This window comes from Sapajus apella, unplaced genomic scaffold, assembly GCF_009761245.1.
Source record: "Sapajus apella isolate SASKATOON/1434 unplaced genomic scaffold, GSC_monkey_1.0 scaffold6, whole genome shotgun sequence".
In the NCBI taxonomy this organism is placed as follows: domain Eukaryota; kingdom Metazoa; phylum Chordata; class Mammalia; order Primates; family Cebidae; genus Sapajus; species Sapajus apella.
In genome coordinates this window covers 69,800,873-69,821,331 of record NW_022436946.1, presented here as the reverse complement: position 1 = coordinate 69,821,331, position 20,459 = coordinate 69,800,873, and the positions used below count along the sequence as shown (strand labels likewise).

Sequence of the window (20,459 nt, the reverse complement as noted above, 5' to 3'; positions counted from 1 at the left end):
TCCACCCTCAAGTAGACCCCTATGTCTGATGTTCCCTTCTTTGTGTTCATGAATTCTCATCATGTAGCACCCACTTATAAGTGAGAACGTGAGGTATCTGGTTTTCTGTTCCTGTGCTAGTTTGCTAAGGACAGTAGCCTCCAGATCAATCCATGTTGCCACAAAAGATAAGATCTTGTTCATTTTTATGGCTGCACAGTATTCCATCATGTGTATGTGCCACATTTTCTTTATCCAATCTGTCATTGACAGACATTTAGGTTGATCTGATGTCTTTGTTATTTTGAATACTGATGCAATGAACATTTGTATGCATGTGTCTTTATGATAGAAACATTTATATTGCTCTGGGTATACACCCAGTAATGGGATTAGTGGGTCAAATAGTAGTTCTGCTTTTAGCTCTTTGAGGAATCACCATACTGTTTTCCACAATGTTTGAAATAATTTACACTCTTGTCAACAGTGAATAAGTGTTCCCTTTTCTTCACAATCTCTCCAGCATCTGTTATTTGTTGACTTTTTATTAATAGCCATTCTGACTAGTGTGAGATATTATCTCATTGTTGTTTTGATTTGCATTTCTCTAATCATCTTGAGCTTTTTTTCATATGTCTGTTGGTCATATGTATGTCTTCTTTTGAAAAGTGTCTGTTCCTATCCTTTGCCCACTTTTTAATGGGATTGTTTTTCTCTTGTAAATTGGTTTAAGTTCCTTACAGCTGCTGGATATTAGACTTTTATTAGATGCATAGTTAACGAATATTTTCTCCCATTCTGTATGTTGTCTGTTTACTCTATTGATAGTTTCTTTTGCTGTGCAGATGCTCTTAAGTTTAATTGGATCCCACTTGTCAATTTTTGCTTTTGCTGCAATTTTGGTATCTTTGTCATGAAATCTTTGCCCATTCCTATGTCTGGAATGCTATTGCCTAGGTTATATTCCAGAGTTTTGTAATTTGGGGTTTTACATTTAAGTCTTTAATCAATCTTCAGTTGATTTTTTGGATATGGTGTAAGGAAGTGGCCCTAAAATCCTATCTTTCCTAAGCATTAGATGTATCTCTTGTTTCTCTAGCACAATGTGTTAAATTCTCTTTAGTGCTTTCAATAACAAAGACACTACTTCCTTCTCATAATATGACATCTTGAATAATTCATTCTCTTTCAAACTTGAAACACATTTCCCTCCCAGAAGTGACTGCCTGTCATCTTTAAAGTAACCATACTACTGTATTCAAACATGGTTTACAATGGTAATTCCAATGGCTTTGAACTAAACTCTGTTTTACCTTTTGTATACTGAAAAATGACTAGTTTCTGTACTATAACTGAAATGAGGATAGATGTACATTTCAATACACAGATTTCTAAAGTCTATATTTTATTTTAAAAAAATTAATTTCCTTTAAAATTCTGGCCAGGGCAATCAGGCAAGAGAAAGAAATAAAGGGTATTCAAATAGTAAGAGAAAGTCAAATTGTCTCTGCTTGCAGATAACATGATTTTATGTTTAGAAAACCCCATTGTCTCAGCCCAAAATTTCCTTAAGCTGATAAGCAACTTCAACAAAGTCTCAGGATACAAAATCAATGTGCAAACACCACAGACATTCCTACACACCATAACAGAGAGCAAAATCATAAGTGAACTCCCATTCACAATTGCTACAAATATAATAAAATACCTAGAAATACAACTAACAAGGGATGTAAAGGACCTCTTCAAGAACTACAAACCACTGCTGAAGGAAATAAGAGAGGACACAAACATACAGAAAAACATTCCATGTTCATAGATAGGAAGAATCAATATTGTGAAAATTACCATACTGCCCAAAGTAATTTATAGATTCAATGCTCTCCCCATCAAGCTACCATTGACTTTCTTCACAGAATTGGAAAAACCCACCTTGAATTTCATATGGAACCAAAAAGGAACCCACAAAGTCAAGACAATCCTAGGCAAAAAGAACAAAGCTGGAGGCATCACACTACCAGACTTCAAACTATACTACAAGGCTACAGTAACCAAAACAGCATGGTACTGGTACCAAAACAGGTACATAGACTAACGGAACAGAATATAGGCATTGGAAATAATACTACACATCTACAACCATCTGATCTTTGACAAACCTGAAAAAAACAAGCAATAAGGAAAGGATTCCCTGCTTAATAAATGGTATTGGGAAAACAGGCTAGCCATATGCAGAAAACAGAAACTGGACCCCTTCCTTATACCTTATACAAAAATTAACTCCAGATGGATTAAAGACTTAAACATAAGACCTAAAACCATAGACACCCTAGAAGAAAACCTAGGCAATACCATTCGGGACATAGGCATGGGCAAGGACTTCATGACTAAAACACCAAAAACAATGGCAACAAAAGCCAAAATTGACAAATGGGATCTAATTAAACTAACAGCTTCTGGATAGTAAAGGAAACTATCATCAGAGTAAACAGGCAACCTACAGAATGGGCAGAAAATTTTGCAATCTATCTATCTGACAAAGGGCTACTATTCAGAATCTACAAAAGACTTAAACAAATTTACAAAAAGAAAGCAAAGAACCCCATCAAAAAGTGGACGAAGGATAAGAAGAGACACTTCTCAAAAGAAGATATTTATGCAGCCAATAAACACATAAAAAGAAACCTCATCATCACTGGTCATTAGAGAAATGCATACTAAAACCACAATGAGATATCATCTCATGCCAATTAGAATGGCGATCATTAAAAAGTCAGGAAACAACAGAGGCTGGAAAGGAGGTGGAGACATAGGAATGCTTCTCAGTGTTGGTGGGAGTATAAATTAGTTCAACCATTGTGGAAGACAATGTAGCTATTCCTCAAGGATCTAGAACCAGAAATACCATTTGACCCAGCAATCCCATTACTGGGTATATACCCAAAAGGATTATAAATCATTCTACTATAAAGACATGGGCAGACGTATGTTTATTGCAGCACTATCCACAATCGCAAAGCATTGGAACCAACCCAAATGCCCATCAATGACAGACTGGATAAAGAAAATGTGGCACATATACACTGTGGAATACTAAGCAGCCATAAAAAAGGATTAGTTCATGTCCTTTGCAAGGGCATGGATGAAGCTGGAAACCATCATTCTCAGCAAACTAACACAAGAACAGAAAACGAAACACCACATGTTCTCATTCATAAGTGGGAGTTGAACAATGAGAACACAGGAAGGGGAACATCACACACTGGGTCCTCTCAGGAAGTAGGGGACTAGGGGATACTAGGTATAGCATAAGGAGAAATACCTAATGTAGATAACGAGTTGATGGGTGCAGCAAACCACCATAGCACAAGTATACCTATGTAATATGCAAACCTGCATGTTCTGCACATGTATCCCAGAACTTAAAGTATACTGAAAAAAAAATTGAGACCAACAGCAATAACCAACAGCTATTCCTTAGAAAAAATAGAACTTTTTATTGCTTTTAAATTTTAGGGCTATTGTATTTCAGATTCATAGCTTCCCTTAGGAAATGAGCTCTGAATGTTAGGTTTCTTATAAGAGATACATTTATTTTTATTATAAATATATGAATATTGAGCACACAATTATGTGAACATTGATCACCTCCACCGATGACTCTCTCAGCAAGAGACTTCTATGTGCAAAGTACCATAGAAGTTGGAGCTACAATGAAGGTTCAGGACTTGTGTCTGCCAATAAATGACATCTCATATGTAAAACACTCATCTCCTGGATAAGCATTCTGGTGATATGAATGCTTGCCCCTCATGTCTATTTTCCCAGAACAATAAAAATAAGCTATCCCTCATACACAAGGAAAACGTGGCTAACCCAGTATCAGTGGCACATGACTTTGATGTTTCTTGTTTCTTTCAGATGTAGTAATAGGTTATCTATTCCTGAACTGTCCAATATGGTAGCCACTATACAAATGTTACTATTGAGCACTTGAAATTAGGCTAGTCCAATTGAGATGTGCTGTCAGTTTAAAATACATACTGATTTCAGAATCAGCACCAAAAAAAGAATACAAATAACATTTATTATATGTTGAAATGATATTTTAGAAATATTTGGTTAAATAATATACTATTAATATTCATTTTACCTGTTTTTTTCTTTTACCTTTTCTAATGTGACTACTAGAAAATTTTAAATCAAGTATGTGGTTTGCATTAGATTTCTGTAGAACATCACTGATCTCATCTCTCTCTCTCCTAGCTCCTAAATAGTACACAATTACAGGTGTTAAGACATAAATTAAGTTGGGGTATCATATGTTATGATTATAATGGATAAAATTAACAAGCCAATAAAGGAATGAAACATGTAACCTCAAAATCTGTCACTAAATGAATTATCCATCTATACAACTAAAAAATAGGGGAAATTGTAACAATGGGTCTAATTACAATAGTAGCAGCAAAAGGTCAGTTCTGCCAGTTCAGCTCCTGTGAAATACGGTCATTTGGGTAATCCTTAGCACCTGCAATGGCTGAATGCTTACCTGTTTATATGTGTAAAGAATAATGGTGATGATAAGTATCATTTACCAAACACCTAATTTATACCAGGCACTTTACAAAGATTCCTCATGTAATCTTCACAATAATCTGATGAAATTTATTAATCAGGGCTGGCTAACTGCTGAAACAAACATCTCCCAAGTTTCAGTGGCTTAACAAAATAAATACTAACTCTTGTTTGCAACTGATGGGGGTGAGAAGGGACTGGCAGCACACTTTCATCCAGACCTCTTCTGCCTTATAGTTATTCATCCTCATAGGTGTCTGGAGTTCTTTCCAGTCAGCCACCTAAAAAAGACAGCACATGGAAGATTTTCATGGGCTAAGTCAGGAAGTGGTGCACTTTATTTCCGCCCACATTCCATTGCCAGAGGTCAGCAGTGAAGACACCAACCTAAGAGGGAGGCTGAAAAATACAGTTTAACTGTGCCCAGGAATAAAAGGAGAGCACATGGATATTGATAAGCATTAAAGTCTCTGCAACTGGTAAATTTTATCTCTATTTCATAGATGAAAAACTGGCTCTCAGAAACACTTAAATATTCCAGTGTCACAGACCTAGAAAATGGCATTCACAGTTCTGTAGGATACCAAAGCCAAGACTTTTTCCAGGCAACATTGCAGAATTCGCAAAAATTGTCACTAACTCAGGATTAACACTTACCTCAGAAGAAGGATTAGGCAAATGAGCAAGAGATGACAGGAATTGAATTGTCTGTCCTCTCCCACCATTACTAAAGAGCAATGTTGGGAAAATCAGTTTAGACAACCAAAATTTCCCTTCTCATTGTTAAATAATATAGCTATGAGACTTGAGATCGACCTTCAACAAGCAAACAAAAAACAAAGAATAAATAGGGTGGGTTATTCATTGCCAAAATGCTGAGTAGTCACAAACATAAGTTCCCAGGATATTTAGTAACTAATTACAGTGTAGCAGGATTAGCGTGTGTTGCTCCCCCAAAATATTTGCATTTTGAAAGCTAAAATAATCTCTTATTTATCCAGAAGCTAAAAACACCTAGAACATCTTAACAATCCAGTTTATTTTGCAATACTATTGAATAACAATTATTGCTTGTATTCGTGAGCCTAAGCCACTATAAGATTCTAAAGTTTCTTTTGAATTATCAAAGAGAGATTTTATGTTTTGTTTAATATTATCATTAAAAATTCTATTATAAAATAATTCAGCTGGGCACGGTGGCTCACGCCTGTAATCCCAGCAGTTTGGGAGGCCGAGGAGGGCAGATCACAAGGTCAGGAGATCAAGACCATCCTGGCCAACATGGTGAAACCCTCTACTAAAAATACAAAAAAAATTAGCTGGGTGTGGTGGTGCACGCCTATAGTCCCAACTACTCAGGAAGCTGAGGCAGGAGAATTGCTTGAACCCAGGAGGCAGAGATTGCAGTGAGCCAAGATCTCGCCACTGTACTACAGCCTGGGCCACAGTGCAAGACTCCATCTCAAAAAAATCATTTAACATTGATAATTCATGTAGATTGCTTACATCAAATCAGCCACATTGCCCAAAAATCCAGAATCATTTAATCCCTGGTATTTCTGAATGAACAAAAATTAATTGCAATGGGGGAAGGACTAACATGGAATGACTAACAGCAAATTAGAACATTTTCTTCTGGACAGATGACTAGTGAGCTGGCTGTGAAGTGTAGGTAAAATTATTAGGTATATATAAAAATCATTAAACTAATCTGGCTATAAATGAGATGGAAATCAAGGCACATCAAAAGATTAGTTAGGTAAAAAGTGCTGATACCACTCATAGGATACCCTGAAGTTCACAGATTTAAAATTTAAATTTGATATGAAAGACCACTTTAGACTCTTAAGTTGTTGACACCAATGATCAAATTTCTTTTAGTGGCCACTGAGTTAGACAATTGGTTCAGGAAGGAAAGTCTGGAAGCAAAGAGACAGGAAAATTATGACTATGACAGAATAATGATTATGGTTATGAAAAGGGGCAGATCCAAAGATACGACTAGTCATTTGCTACGGTTTTTTTTCTATTTTTATATGCATTGCATCTAAGGAACACTTCATCCACCTCTAGGTCTTATTAATCAGTATTCTTGAATGTACTGAATTTTATGAACATGTTTCTGAGAGAATATAGTTTCTTTCTCAGTTCTATTATTCTCTGTATGTTATTTATGTCATGTAAGCCTCCTTGGGACAATCTTCTACAGTTTTCACAGTATATTATATTCTCTAGCTTTGTGTGAGAAGTATAATTTATGCTTTGTATGAGAAGCATAAAAGTCTGGGAAACAAAAGGTGACGTGTCTTAACTTCATCCTCATGGGCACACAACTTCAGTTAAACCTTTTTGTCGAACAGGTACCGTCTCTTAACTGGGAGAATGGCATTTTCAGATAAGCAGTTTTCCTCCATGCTTTGTTAGAAATCATGGACAAGTTTTGTTCCATCAAAACTTCTGTACTAACTTGCTCAGAAATAATGCTTAAAGCTAAGACTATACAATGGTCTTGTATAGTCTGGCATCATCACTTAAACCTTAGCTTTAAGTGATGATGCCAGACTATACAAGACCATTGAAGTTGAGTGCATTCTCAAGTTTTTACTACCACAAGTCAAGCACTGTGCTGCACACCTTTAAATATCTGCACAACTATTCTGTCAATCCAGTTATCTGATCTGTCAACCAGAATCTCATGCTCTGAGACAGCCTCTTCTGGGAAATTCCATCTTTCTTAATCCTATGGACTGGCTTTCGCATAATCGACTGTGTCTTCTACTTTTGCTGAACTCTTGTTCTCACATGTTTTGCCCTTTGCAGATGTTCCTTATCTTTGTTATATGCAGAGCTTCTTTCCTTGATTTCTCCCAAACCACAGACAATGCAATACAGTCACGCTGTTACGTTGCCAAAATGCCACCAACTAAACATTGTAAATTAGACCTCTACAGTCTTTAAACTTCTTAGCCACCATGCTATCAAGGTATTTGTCTCCTTCTCCACAGGATTCACCCTCCTATCTATCTTGCATGGCCTTTTCTCTAACTCCATTCCCTTGTCTTTCTGACATCTCTCCTCCCACATCTCTATTCATTACTTTGTACATAACTGTTTAGTTCTCTCTTTGTACTGCAGTCCCTTTCTAGATCTCATCCTCCAGGCCTCACCTTCCACACACAGAAAAGCTTATCAAAGCATTTTTTCTAAATGAAGACAGTGCCCAGTTCCCTAAGTGGAACTCTAGTACCACTGGTTCATAATATTTTGGGCCTACTATATATATATCACATAGACACACACACACACACACACACACACACACACACACATATATATACATATATACACACATACACATACTTAATTTAATTTAAAAAATAAAGCAACCGGGCCTCACAAGAGATTAATTACACAGCTCACATATCTTGAAAATGCAGGAAATTTTATTCTAAATGTGTTTGTTTTTTAAAAACACAATGCTGGGTTTAAAAACATTTTTTAATAAACTTTACTTTTTAGAGCAATTTTAGGTTCACAGCAAAACTCAGCACAAAGTACAGAAAGTTTCCATACCTGCCTTTCCTACCCCCACACACAGATAAAACCTCCCCTACTATCAATATGCTGTACTACAAGGGTACGTTTGTTACAACCAATGAACTTACATTATTATATCATTATCACCTGAAGTTCACAGTTGGTGTATTTTCTTTTTTTTTTTTTTTTTTTTTTTTTAGATGATAATACATCATTATCACCTGAAGTACAGAGTTTGTGTATTTTTTTTTTCTTTCTGTGACCTAGGCTGGGTGCAGTGGTGCAATCTCGGCTTACTGAAACCTGCATCACTCGGGTTCAAGCGATTCTTCTGCCTCAGCCTCCTGAGCAGCTGGAATTACAGGCGCCTGCCACCACGCCTGGATAATTTTTGTATTTTTAGTAGAGACAGGGTTTTGCCATGTTGGCCAAGTTGGTCTCAAACTTTTGACCTAAGGTGATTCACCTGCCTGAGCCTCCCAAACTGCTGGGATTACAGAGTTGAGCTACCACACCCAGCCCACAGTTTGCATACTGTACCACAAGAGTATAACTGCTAAATCTGATGGTAAGAATAAGTTTAGTTTTGTAAGACACTGCCAAACTGTCTTCCAAAGTGGATGTACTATTTTGCATTGTCAGTGTTTTGAATTTTGGTCATTTTAAAAGGTATGTAGTGTTATCTCATTGTTATTTTAATTTACAATTCTGTAATGACATAGGATATTGACTATCTTTTTATATGTTTACTTGCCATATGTATAACTTCTTTGGTAAGGTGTCTAGTCAGACAACTGGCTATTAAAAAAGGATTTTTAGAACATTCATCATTTGGTATGAACCCTTATTCTGCTTTTAGAATTAAAAAGAAGCAGCTAAAATTCTCTCATTTTACGAATAAGAAAACTGAGCCAGTAGAGGTGAAACTGAATCCATGAAAGTAGCTATAAATTTAGAGGGAGAGGCCAGGCACAGTGGTTCACACCTGCAATCCCAGCACTTTGGGATGACAAGGCAGATGGATTACGAGGTCAGGAGTTTGAAGAGAGCCTGGCCTATATAGTGAAACCATGTCTCCACTAAAAATACAAAAATTAGCCAGTCGTGGTGGTAGGTGCCTGTAATCCCAGCTACTAAGGAGGCTGAGGCAAGAGAATAGCTTGAACCCGGGATGCAGCGGTTGCAGTGAGGCAAGATCGTGCCACTGCATTCCAGCCTGGGAAACACAGTGAGACTCCATCTCAAAAAAAAAAAAAAAAAAAAAAAAAATCAGACGGAGAAGCAAGCTGAGAAGCCAGTGAAACATACAGGATAGATGTGATCAGAGAGAAGAAAGTAGAATAAAAAGGGCAGTGTTATAAGAATCAAGGGAGACTAGAGGTGAAATTAGATTTTGTTTTGTTTCGTTTTGTTTTAAGAGAGTTTTGCCAGCAGCATTAGGCCCTGTATATAGTGCAAATAATCACTGATCACTGGGAGCAGCAGGACAGAGTAGAAAGAATATTAGACTGCCTCTGCTGGTAATCTGGGATACATGACTTAAAAATATTTCTAGGGGGATTGCTAGCAAGATGATCGAACAGGAACAGCTCTGGCACATAGCTCCAGGCGAGAGCCATGCAGCAGGTGGGTAATCTCCACATTTCCAACTGAGGTACCTGGTTCATCTCACTGGAACTGGTTAGAAAATGAGTTCAGTCCAAGGAAGGTAAGCTGAAGCAGAGTGGGGTGATGCCTCACCTGGGAAGCACAAGAGGCCATGGAACTCCCTCTCCTAGCCAACAGAAGCCATTAGGGAGTTTTCCCAGCTCTCTGGCACTCTGGCTCAGATACTGTGCTTTCCCCACAGTCTTCATAACCCGCAGACCAGGAGATTCCCTCCAGTGCCTATAACACTAGTGCTCTGGGTTTCCAGCATAAAACTGGGTGGCCATTTGTGAAGATGCCAAGCTAGCCACAGCAGTTTTTTTTCATAGCCCAGTGGCACCTGAAATGCCAGCGTGATAGAACCGCTCATTCCCCTGAAAAAGGGGCTGAAGACAGGGAGCCAAGTGATCTGGCTTGGCAGGTCCCACCCCCATGAAGACCAGTAAGCTAAGATCCACTGGCTTGAAATTCCCATAGCCAGCACAGCAGTATGAGCTTGACCTGGGACATTCGAGCTCAGTGAGGGGAAGGGTGTCCACCATTGTTGAAACTCAGGTAGGCAGCTTTAACTTCACCTGGGTAAACAAAGTCCCCAGGGTAGTTTACACAGCAACTGGGCAACTGCCTGCAGAGCTCAGCAAAGCCTCTGCAGGCAGACTGTGTCACTAGATTCCCTCCTCGCTGGGCAGGACATGTCTGAAAAAAGGCAGCAGTCCATCAAAAACCAAACACCTCTTCTCCTCCAAGGTATCACAATTCCTCACCAGCAAGGAAACAAAACAACGAAGAATGACTTTGACAAACTGACAGAAGGAGGCTTCAGAAGGTGGGTAATAACAAACTTCTTCAAGCTAAAGGAGCATGTTCTAACCCAATGAAAGGAAGCTAAGAACCTTGAAAAAAAGGTTAGATGAAATGCTAACTAGAATAATCAGCATAGAGAAGAACATAATGTGATGGAGCTGAAAAACAGCATCAGATCTTCGTGAAGCAAACACAAGTTTCAGCAGCCAAATTGATCAAGTGGGAGAAAGGATAACAGAGATTGAAGATCAACTCAATGAAATAAAACAAGAAGGCAAAATTAGAGAAAAAAGAGTGCAAAGAAATGAACGAAGCCTCCAAGAAGTACGGGATTATGTGAAAAGACAAAATCTATGTTTGATTGGTGTACCTGAAAGTGATGGAGAGAATGAAACCAAGTTGGAAAACAGTCTTTAGGATATTATTCAGGAGAACTTCCCAACCTAGCAACGCAGACCAACATTCACATTCAAGAAATACAAAAAACACCACAAAGATACTCCTTGAGAAGAGCAACCCCAAGACACATAATCATCAGATTAACCAGGGTTGAAATGAAGGAAAAAATGCTAAGGGCATCCAGAGAGAAAGGTAAGGTTACCCACAAAGGGAAGCCCATCAGACTCACAGCAGATCTCTCAGAAGAAACCCTACAAGCCAGAAGAGAGTGGGGGCCAATATTCAACACTCTTAAAGAAAAGAACTTTCAACCCAGAATTTCACATCCAGCCAACCTAAGCATCATAAGCTAAAGAGAAATAAAATTCCTTATGGACAAGCAAATGCTGAGAGATTCTGTCGCCATCATGCCTGCCTCCCAAGAGCTCCTGAAGGAAGCACTAAACATGGAAAGGAACAACCAGTACCAGCCACTGCAAAAACATACCAAATTGTAGAGACCATTGATGCTATGAAGAAACTGCATCAACTAATGGGCAAAACAACCAAGTAGCATCAAAATGGCAGGATCAAATTCACACATAATATTAACCTTAAATGTAAATAGGATAAATGCCCCAATTTAAAAACACAGACTGGCATATTGGATAAAGGGTCAAGACCCATCAGTGTGCTGTATTCAGGAGACCCATCTCACATGCAAAGACACACATAGACTCAAAATAAAGGGATGGAGGAAAATTTACCAAGCATGTGGAGAGCAAAGAAAAAAGCAAGGTTGCAATCCTAGTCTCTGATAAAACACAACTTAAACCAACAAAGATCAAAAGAGACAAAGAAGGGCATTACATAATGGGAAAGGGATCAATGTAACAAGAAGAGCTAAATATCCTAAATATATATGCACCCAATACAGGAGCACCCCGATACATAAAGTAAGTTCTTAATGACCTACAAAGAGACTTAGATTCCCACACAATAATAGTAGGAGACATTAACACCCTGCTGTCAATTATTAGACAGATCAATGAGACAGGATTTGAACTCAGATCTGAACCAAGCGTACCTAATATACATCTACAGAACTCTCCACCCAAAATCCACAGAATATACATACCCAAAATCCACACAATATACATTCTTCTCAGCACCATATCGCACTTATTCTAAAACTGAGCACATAATTGGAAGTAAAACACTTCTCAGCAAATGGAAAAAATGGAAATCCTAACAAATAGTCTCTCAGACCACAGTGCAATCAAATTAGAACTCAGGACTAAGAAACTCACTCAAAACTGCAAAACTACATGGAAAGTGAACAACATGCTCCTGAATGACTACCGGATAAATAATGAAATCAAGGCAGAAATAAAGATGTTCTTTGAAACCAATGAGAACAAAGACACAATGTACCAGAATCTCTGGGAGACATTCAGTGCAGTGTGTAGAAGGAAATTTATAGCAACAAATGCCCAAAAAAGAAATGAGAAAAGATCTCAAATCAACACCTTAACATCATGATTAAAAGACTAGAAGAGCATGATCAAACAAACTCAAAAGTTAGCAGAAGACAAGAAATAACTAAGATCAGAGCAGAAATGGAGGAGATGGGGACACAAAAAAACCCTTCAAAAAATCCATAAATCCAGGAGATGTCTTATTGAAAAGATCAACAAAATAGATAGACTGCTAGACAGACTAATAAAGAAGAAAAGAAAGAAGAATCAAATACATGCAATAAAAAATGATAAGGGGATATCACCACCAATTCCACAGAAATACAAACTACCATCAGAGAATACTATAAATACCTCTATGTAAATAAACCAGAAAATTTAGAAGAAATGGATAAATTCCTGGACACTTACACCCTCCCAAGACTAAACCAGGAAGAAGTCGAGAATCCCTGAATAGATCAATAACCAGGTCTGAAAGTGAGGCAGCAATTAATAGCCTACCAACCAAAAAAAAGTCCAGAACGAAACAGGTTTGCAGCCGAATTCTACAAGAGGTAAAAAGAGGAGTGGTACCATTCCTTCTGAAACTATTACAAACAATGCAAAAAGAGGAAATCCTCCCTAACACTTTTTATGAGACCAACATAAACCCAATACCAAAATCTGGCAGAGACACAACTAAAAAAGAAAATTTCAGGCCAATATCCATGATGAACATTGATGCAAAAATCCTTAATAAAATACTGGCAAACCGAATGCAAAAGCACATCAAAAAGCTTATCCATCATGATCAAGTCAGCTTCATCCCTGGGATACAAGGTTGTTTCAACATATGCAAATCTGTAAGTGCAATCCATTACATAAACAGAACCAAACACAAAAAAACACATGATTATCTCAATAGATGCAGAGAAGGCCTTCAACAAAATTCAACAGCCCTTTATGCTAAAAACTCTCAATAAACTAGGTATTGATGGAACATATCAAAATAATAAAAGCTATTTGTGACAAACCCACAGCCAATATTATACTGAATGAGCAAAAATTGGAAGTATTCCCTTTGAAAACTGGCATAAGACAAGGATGCCCTCTCTAACAACACGTTATAAACATAGTATTGGAAGTTCTGGCCAGGGTAATGAGACAAGAAAAAGAAATAACGGGTATTCAATTAGGAAAAGAGGAAGTCAAATTGTCTCTATTTGCAAATGACACGATTGTATATTTAAAAAACCCCATGGTCTCACCCCAAGATCTTCTTAAGCTGATAAGCAACTTCAGCAAAGTCTCAGGATACAAAATCAATGTGGAAAAATCACAAGCATTGCTATACACCAATAACAGACAAACAGAGAGCCAAATCATGAGTGAACTCCCATTCACAATTACTGCTAAGAGAATAAAATGCCTAGTAATACAACTACCAACGGATGTAAAGGACCTCTTCAAAGAGAACTACAAACCACTGCTCAAGGAAATAAGAAAGCATATAAACAGATGGAAAAACATTCCATGCTCATGGTTAGGAAAAATCAATATCATGAAAAAGGCCACACTGCCCAAAGTAATTTATAGATTCAATGCTCTCCCCATTAAGCTACCATTGACTTTCTTCAAAGAATTGGAAAAACCACCTTAAACTTCATATGGAACCAAAAAAGAGACCACATAGCCAAGACAATCCTAAGCCAAAAAAAAAAAAAAAAAAAAAAAAAAAAACAAGGCTGGAGGCATCATGCTACCTGACTTCAAACTATACTACAAGCCTACAGTAATCAAAACAGCATGGTACTGGTACCAAAACAGAGATATAGACCAATGGAACAGAACAGAGGCCTCAGAAGTAACGCCACACATCTACAACTATCTGAACTTTGACAAGCCTGACAAAAACAAGCAATGAGGAAAAGATTCCCTATTTAATAAATGGTGTTGGGAAAACTAGCTAGCCATATGCAGAAAGCTGAAATAGGTTCACTTCCTTAGAACTTATACAAAAATTAACTCCAGATGGATTAAAGATTTAAACATAAGACCTAACACCATAACAACCCTAGAAAAAAAATCTAGACAATACCATTCAGGACATAGGCATCGGCAAGGACTTCATGACTAAAACACCAAAAACAATGGCAGCAAAAGCCACAACTGACAAATGGGATCTAATTAAACTTAAGAGCTTCTGCACAGCAAAAGAAACTGTCATTGGAGTGAACTGGCAATCAACAGAATGAAAAAAATTTTTGCAATCTACCTGTCTGACAAAGGGCTAATATCCAGCATCTACAAAAACTTAAAACAGATTTACAAGAAAAAAACAACCCCATCATAAAGTGGGCAAAGAACATGAACAGACAATTCTTAAAAGAAGACATTTATGCAGCCAACAAACATATGAAAAATGCTCATCATCACTGGTTATTAGAGAAATGCAAATCAAAACCACATTGAAATACCATGTCACACCAGGTAGAATGGCAATCATTAAAAAAATCTGGAGACAGATGCTGGAGAGAATGTGAAGAAATAGGAACACTTTTACAGAGCTGGTGGGAGTGTAAATTAGTTCAACCATTGTGCAAGACAGTGTGGCCATTCCTCAAGGATCTAGAAACAGAAATACCATTTGACCCAGCAATCCCATTACTGGGTATATACCCAAAGGATTATAAATCATTCTATTATAAAGACGCATGCACACATATGTTTATTGCATTACTGTTCACAATAGCAAAGACTTGGAACCAACTCAAATGTCCATCAAAGATAGACTGGATAAAGAAAATGTGGCATACATATACCATGGAATACTATGCAGCCATAAAAAAGGATGAGTTCACGTCCTCTGCAGGGAAATGGATGAAGGTGGAAACCATCATTCTCAGCAAACTGAAACAAGAACAGAAAACCAAACACCACATGTTCTTACTCATAAGTGGGTGCTGAACAATGAGAACACATGGACACAGCAAGGGGAACATCACACACTAGGGCCAGTTGAGGGGTGGAGGGCTACAGGGGGGATAGCAGGGGTTGGGGGTTAGGTGAGGGATAGCATTCGGAGAAATACCTAATGTAGATGATGAGGTGATGGATGCAGCAAACCACCATGGCATGTGTATACCTAATGTAACAAACCCGCACATTCTGCACATGTAACCCAGAACTTAAAGTATCATAACAATAAAATTTAGAAAATAAAAAAAAAAAAATTCTGGGTTCTAGTGTGTTCATCTGTAAAATGAGACTATGTTTCTTCTAGTTTCTAAATTCAATGTTTTCTTTTCTGCAAGATCTTCCCTTTGTCAATTTTTGGTAGATCATCCTTTTTCTTTGATAATTTTGCTAATTTATTTATCATCTATATCTCTGTGTCCTGTTAGATCTTTGATGATTGACCATCTAACAAAGATTTCATTTCCCTCTGTATGCTTAGAGAAGTATAGTTATAATCTCTTTAAAAACATCTAATACAGTATTCACAAATAGAGAAATGATTTATGTAAGTAGTCTTCTCTTATTTGTTACAATTTTGCCAAGATGTTATAGTATAAACTTGACTATTTATTCTACGTAAAATATCAAAAAAATTAAGATTTTCTCCCCAAGTAATTTATGTATCTGCAATATCATGTTAGCTATGATACTATTAAAATTTGGAATTAAATACTTTTTGAAGGATAAAATAACTGTGGGCAAAGCTACCTAAAATTTACTGCTTTCAAAGAGAGTTAACATCAATAAGAAGCAGTCTTTACCAAAGTGGGAGTTTCACAGCTTAAATCTGAAAAGGAACTATCAAACATTTTTTATTCTCTTGGATACAGTATAAATTAGTTAAGACATAATTACAACTAATAATTGTTACTATTACTATAGTAGCTTCATTTATAAAATATTACTTCTTCCCTAATTAAATGAAGCATTCAGTTCTTCACATAAGCAATTAAAATATTATGTAGTTACATTATGCATCTCAAAATGTGAAAACCAAGAATAATAAGCCAGATAATACAAAAGAAAAACAGCGATATGAAATGAGCTAAGGCAAAAACAAGCAAGGTGAAACACATTTAAACCAAAACTTTTCTGAAAAATTGAGATATTCAAGAGGTCAATCAAGCATGTACACAGAATCAGGTGGTATCAAATCTAACAGCCAAATATAGGGTAGCCCAGTCTAACAACCAGATGATACAGTGGATTGACTGATTCAAGTTTAGAGAGAGCAGAGATATACTTGAGAGCACTTTTTCGGGACTAAGTTATAACTTTCAAGGTGAAGAAGTAATCATGAGACTAGAACCCTGTGTAAGGCAGGTATGGGAGACACATAAATAAAGCTGAGTGGCAAAATATCACCATGGTACACACAACATCCTATTCTACCTGTATCATTTAAGGTACCAGAAGATAAACATCTGCAACCTATTAAGAAAGCAAGAAACAAACCTGGAAATAAAAGGCTAGAAGGAAGGCTATATCCAGTGTCTGGGGTATTTGTGAAATAAAACAGGATAATACCTCACTTCATTTCTGGAAAGTCTAAATCCAATTACTTAAAAAAAAAAACTCACTATAGACAATATTAACAAATATTTATCTTTCTTCTTTTTGAAATCACTCTTCCTTAACCCTCTGTCATCTAGTTAACAGTAAAACATTTCTTTGAAAGGTCACTAAAAATCTAATAAGTACTACATTAATAGGCATGTCTTCATCCTCAAGTTTTTTACCTGTACCATGATATTATAGATCACCTCTTTTTGACAATTTTACTTTGGTTCTACAACATTGTACTATCTTAATCTTCACCTAATCCCTTCAAGCGTTTTTGTTTCCTTTGGTTTCTTCATTTACCAATATATTTTCCATAGGTATTTAATTATAAAGTGTAACAAAGTCTAAAGTGATTTTAGTGCCTCTGACATCTTTTTCAACAAGCCAAGGACCTTAATACGCACTTCTAGGTTAGTTTTTTTCCCCTCAGCATTTAGAATATATGATTCTATTCTCCATGACACTTGTGATTTTAATTTTTGAGATGTCTGGAATTGTCCATCATAAGCTAGGTACTATCAGAGACTTCAACTCAAAATCAGACCGCCCAGCATAAATCAATAAAAAGATGATAATGGTACATCTGAAATACCAAGCACCAGAGGGTAAAAGCCTACATGAACAGGCAGCTCAGACACGCATGCCATTCAACAAGGTTGCCCCAAAACATCTCTCTCACTTCACTCCAATGGTTATGAAGGAATTACTGTATGGCCAGCTGAGGGAGGAGGAAAAATCCTGAGCTTTTATGGCAAGATTATGGATAAACTGGCTTGGTATGCAGGTACTAGTCAAAAATAAGAAGCAGCTGTGTAACAACATCACTCATAAAGTCATTGAATAACACCGGAGAAGAAAAATTTCCCCAAAAAGTGAAGCTCTGAGCAGTACACCTAGAGATCCACTTTGTATGAAGTTCTATACATTCCTTATGGCTGAAAGGTATAAAAGTCAGCTTTAAATTCTCTTTCTCATTTATTCTTATCAGTCTTAGTTTTAACATAACATAAAACTTAGTCAAGCCGCTTATGCAAAAGAAAAAGGGGGTGGGGGATTTTTGTGATAAGGATACAGGAATATTTTATAGAACTCCAAGGCAGGAATGAAACCAGGCCTATTGAAAAATTCTTAAAGAAGAGACTGAAATTGCATCTGGACTATTTCTCTATCTCATCTTTGATCCTCTTGGAAAGTATCATTGTCTCTCCCTTCTCTCTCTCTTTCTCACCACCTCCTCTACACTATTTCTATTCCTCTAGTAGAAAAAAGGCCAATCTAATATCTCCCAAGGTTTTATATAAATATACATATGAGTGTATGTCACAGCTCTGTCAACTGAGAGACCAATTTTTTTAATTTGGTGTAATTATAGATTCTCATGTCAAAAATTCCAACTGGTTCAACTGGAATTAGGTATCTATTCTTGGTACAATCAACTTGGTAGAGTCACCTTATTCAAAATAGTTGCTAGGGGCTCAGTCTTGACTGAGGGAGAACTGAGTTACTATGAGCTCGACAAATAGCTAGGATCCAATATCCTCTTCATTCATTCTCCCAATCATTCCAGCTGAAAACCTCCTAAGTCAGTTTAGGCTTATCCTTCTCTTTCATATACGATTAATATATAATTCTGTCACAAAGGATTAATTCATTCTTCTTTCAAAATACAGTATTATCTATTCCTTCTCTATTCTCACAGACTTTATTACTTGCCACAATGATAATTCAAAAAGATATTAAACTGTAGTTAAATTTGCATTTCTTAAACTACTGGTGAAGATAAACTAATTTTTTTCATCTTATAGATTGTTATTATTTGTTTTCTTGGTCTGTATTGTGAACTTTATTGTGTCTCCCAAAATTCGTATGTTGGAGTGCTAACTCCAATGTGACTGTATTTGGAACAGGGCTTTTAAGGAGGTAATTAAGGTTAAATGGAAGTCATAAAGGTGAAGCTTTAGGAAGAGACATCGGGGTGGTGGGCACAGAGGCAAGGCTATGTGAAGACATGGCAAGAAAGTAGCTGTCAGCAAGCAAACGCGAAAGGCCTTGGGGGAAACCAAACCTGCTGACACCTTAATCTTGGACTTCTAGCCCCCAGAACCGTGAGAAAATACATTTGTCCTATTTAAGTTTCAAAGTTTTTGATGCTTAAAGACCTTTGTTATGGCAGCAATGGTAATCTAGTACGGTTTGCCTCAGTGTTCATTATCTATTTTTCTTTTGAGATGTTTATTTCTTCTAGTAACAGCTCTCCAAGCATTAAGACTCTTAGCCCTTTATACACAGTAAACATTAACAACTATTTTTAGCAATTTATATGCCCCCACACCTTTGTTTGGTTTCATTTTGCTTTGAATATCTGATATTTTTTAAATATAGTCCAGTTTTCCAAACTTTTCCTTTATGGTTGCTGCATTTGAAATTATGGTTAAGTCCAGCCTTCCTATCAGCCAGAATATTTATATTTATATATACATTCATCCAACTATTCTTTTTGGTCTCATTTGAATTATTTTCAATGTATGATGTAAGATATAATTTTTTTAAATATAGCTTACCATTATCTTTGTACCATTTAATCACTTTTCCACTGATATGAAATGTTATCGTATACTAAATACACTTTGACATTTATTCATTCAGTAATTTATTTTGGAGGCTATATTCTTCCACATTTATCGTAAAGGAAAGATAATTTTTCACCAAGTTTAAGAAACATTATTTTGGGTGTCTTAAATCATAAAAGACTATGAGGGAAATTTCTTAACATTAGTTTTTAAATTAAAATTGTTTTCAGCTAACAATAAACAAAATGAATATACACAAAATTATGTTAATCCAGTGATGAGCCTAATTAAAGGAGGGGGTACCATCTGATTTAGTTGAATCACACTAATCAAAAAGAACAGAAAAAACAATGGTGAAGAAACTACAAGAGGACTGTCAGCTTTTTCAGGCTCCTTTTAAAAGAGCAGCTCTTGTCCTTCTAAAACTATTCAAAATTCTTTTTCCCCCTCGATTCGCTTGATAAAATTCAGATAGTAAAGGCCTATAATTCAGTGGGGCTATTTTTACAAAGATCATTGCTTACTGCCAGGAGAGTATCCAGAAGAAAAGAAGTTGAGGATTGTGTTCTGAGGTTCTCTCAAGAAAGGGGCACAGAGAAGCTCCCAGTTACACAGGCCGAGCAATGTCCATGTTGGACGTGCTTTGATACCACCTAAATCTCTCCTGTCCGAGTTCAAAGCCGGAACCATTCCAGGGTTTTTAGACGAAAAAAAAAAAATGGGGCGACATGAAAACGATGCCAAAGCCACAGCTATTATTACAAACATGCATTATTTTCACTCTTGCTTTCCATATGCAATGCACTCTACATACAGTGGGCACCGTATAAGCACATAGCAAATGTGAAAAATATTATCAACATTGCTTTAGGGAAGATGAAACTGAGATACGAGGAATCATAAACTGTCCAACATCACAGGGGCAAAA

At 36.8% G+C, this 20,459-nt stretch overlaps 1 long non-coding RNA gene across 1 annotated transcript in view; it reads right to left on the bottom strand.

Annotated features, from left to right (window-relative positions):
• Nucleotides 1-20,459, bottom strand: part of LOC116549699 — a 46,009-nt gene that overhangs the window by 25,043 nt on the left and 507 nt on the right. The window lies entirely within an intron of this gene.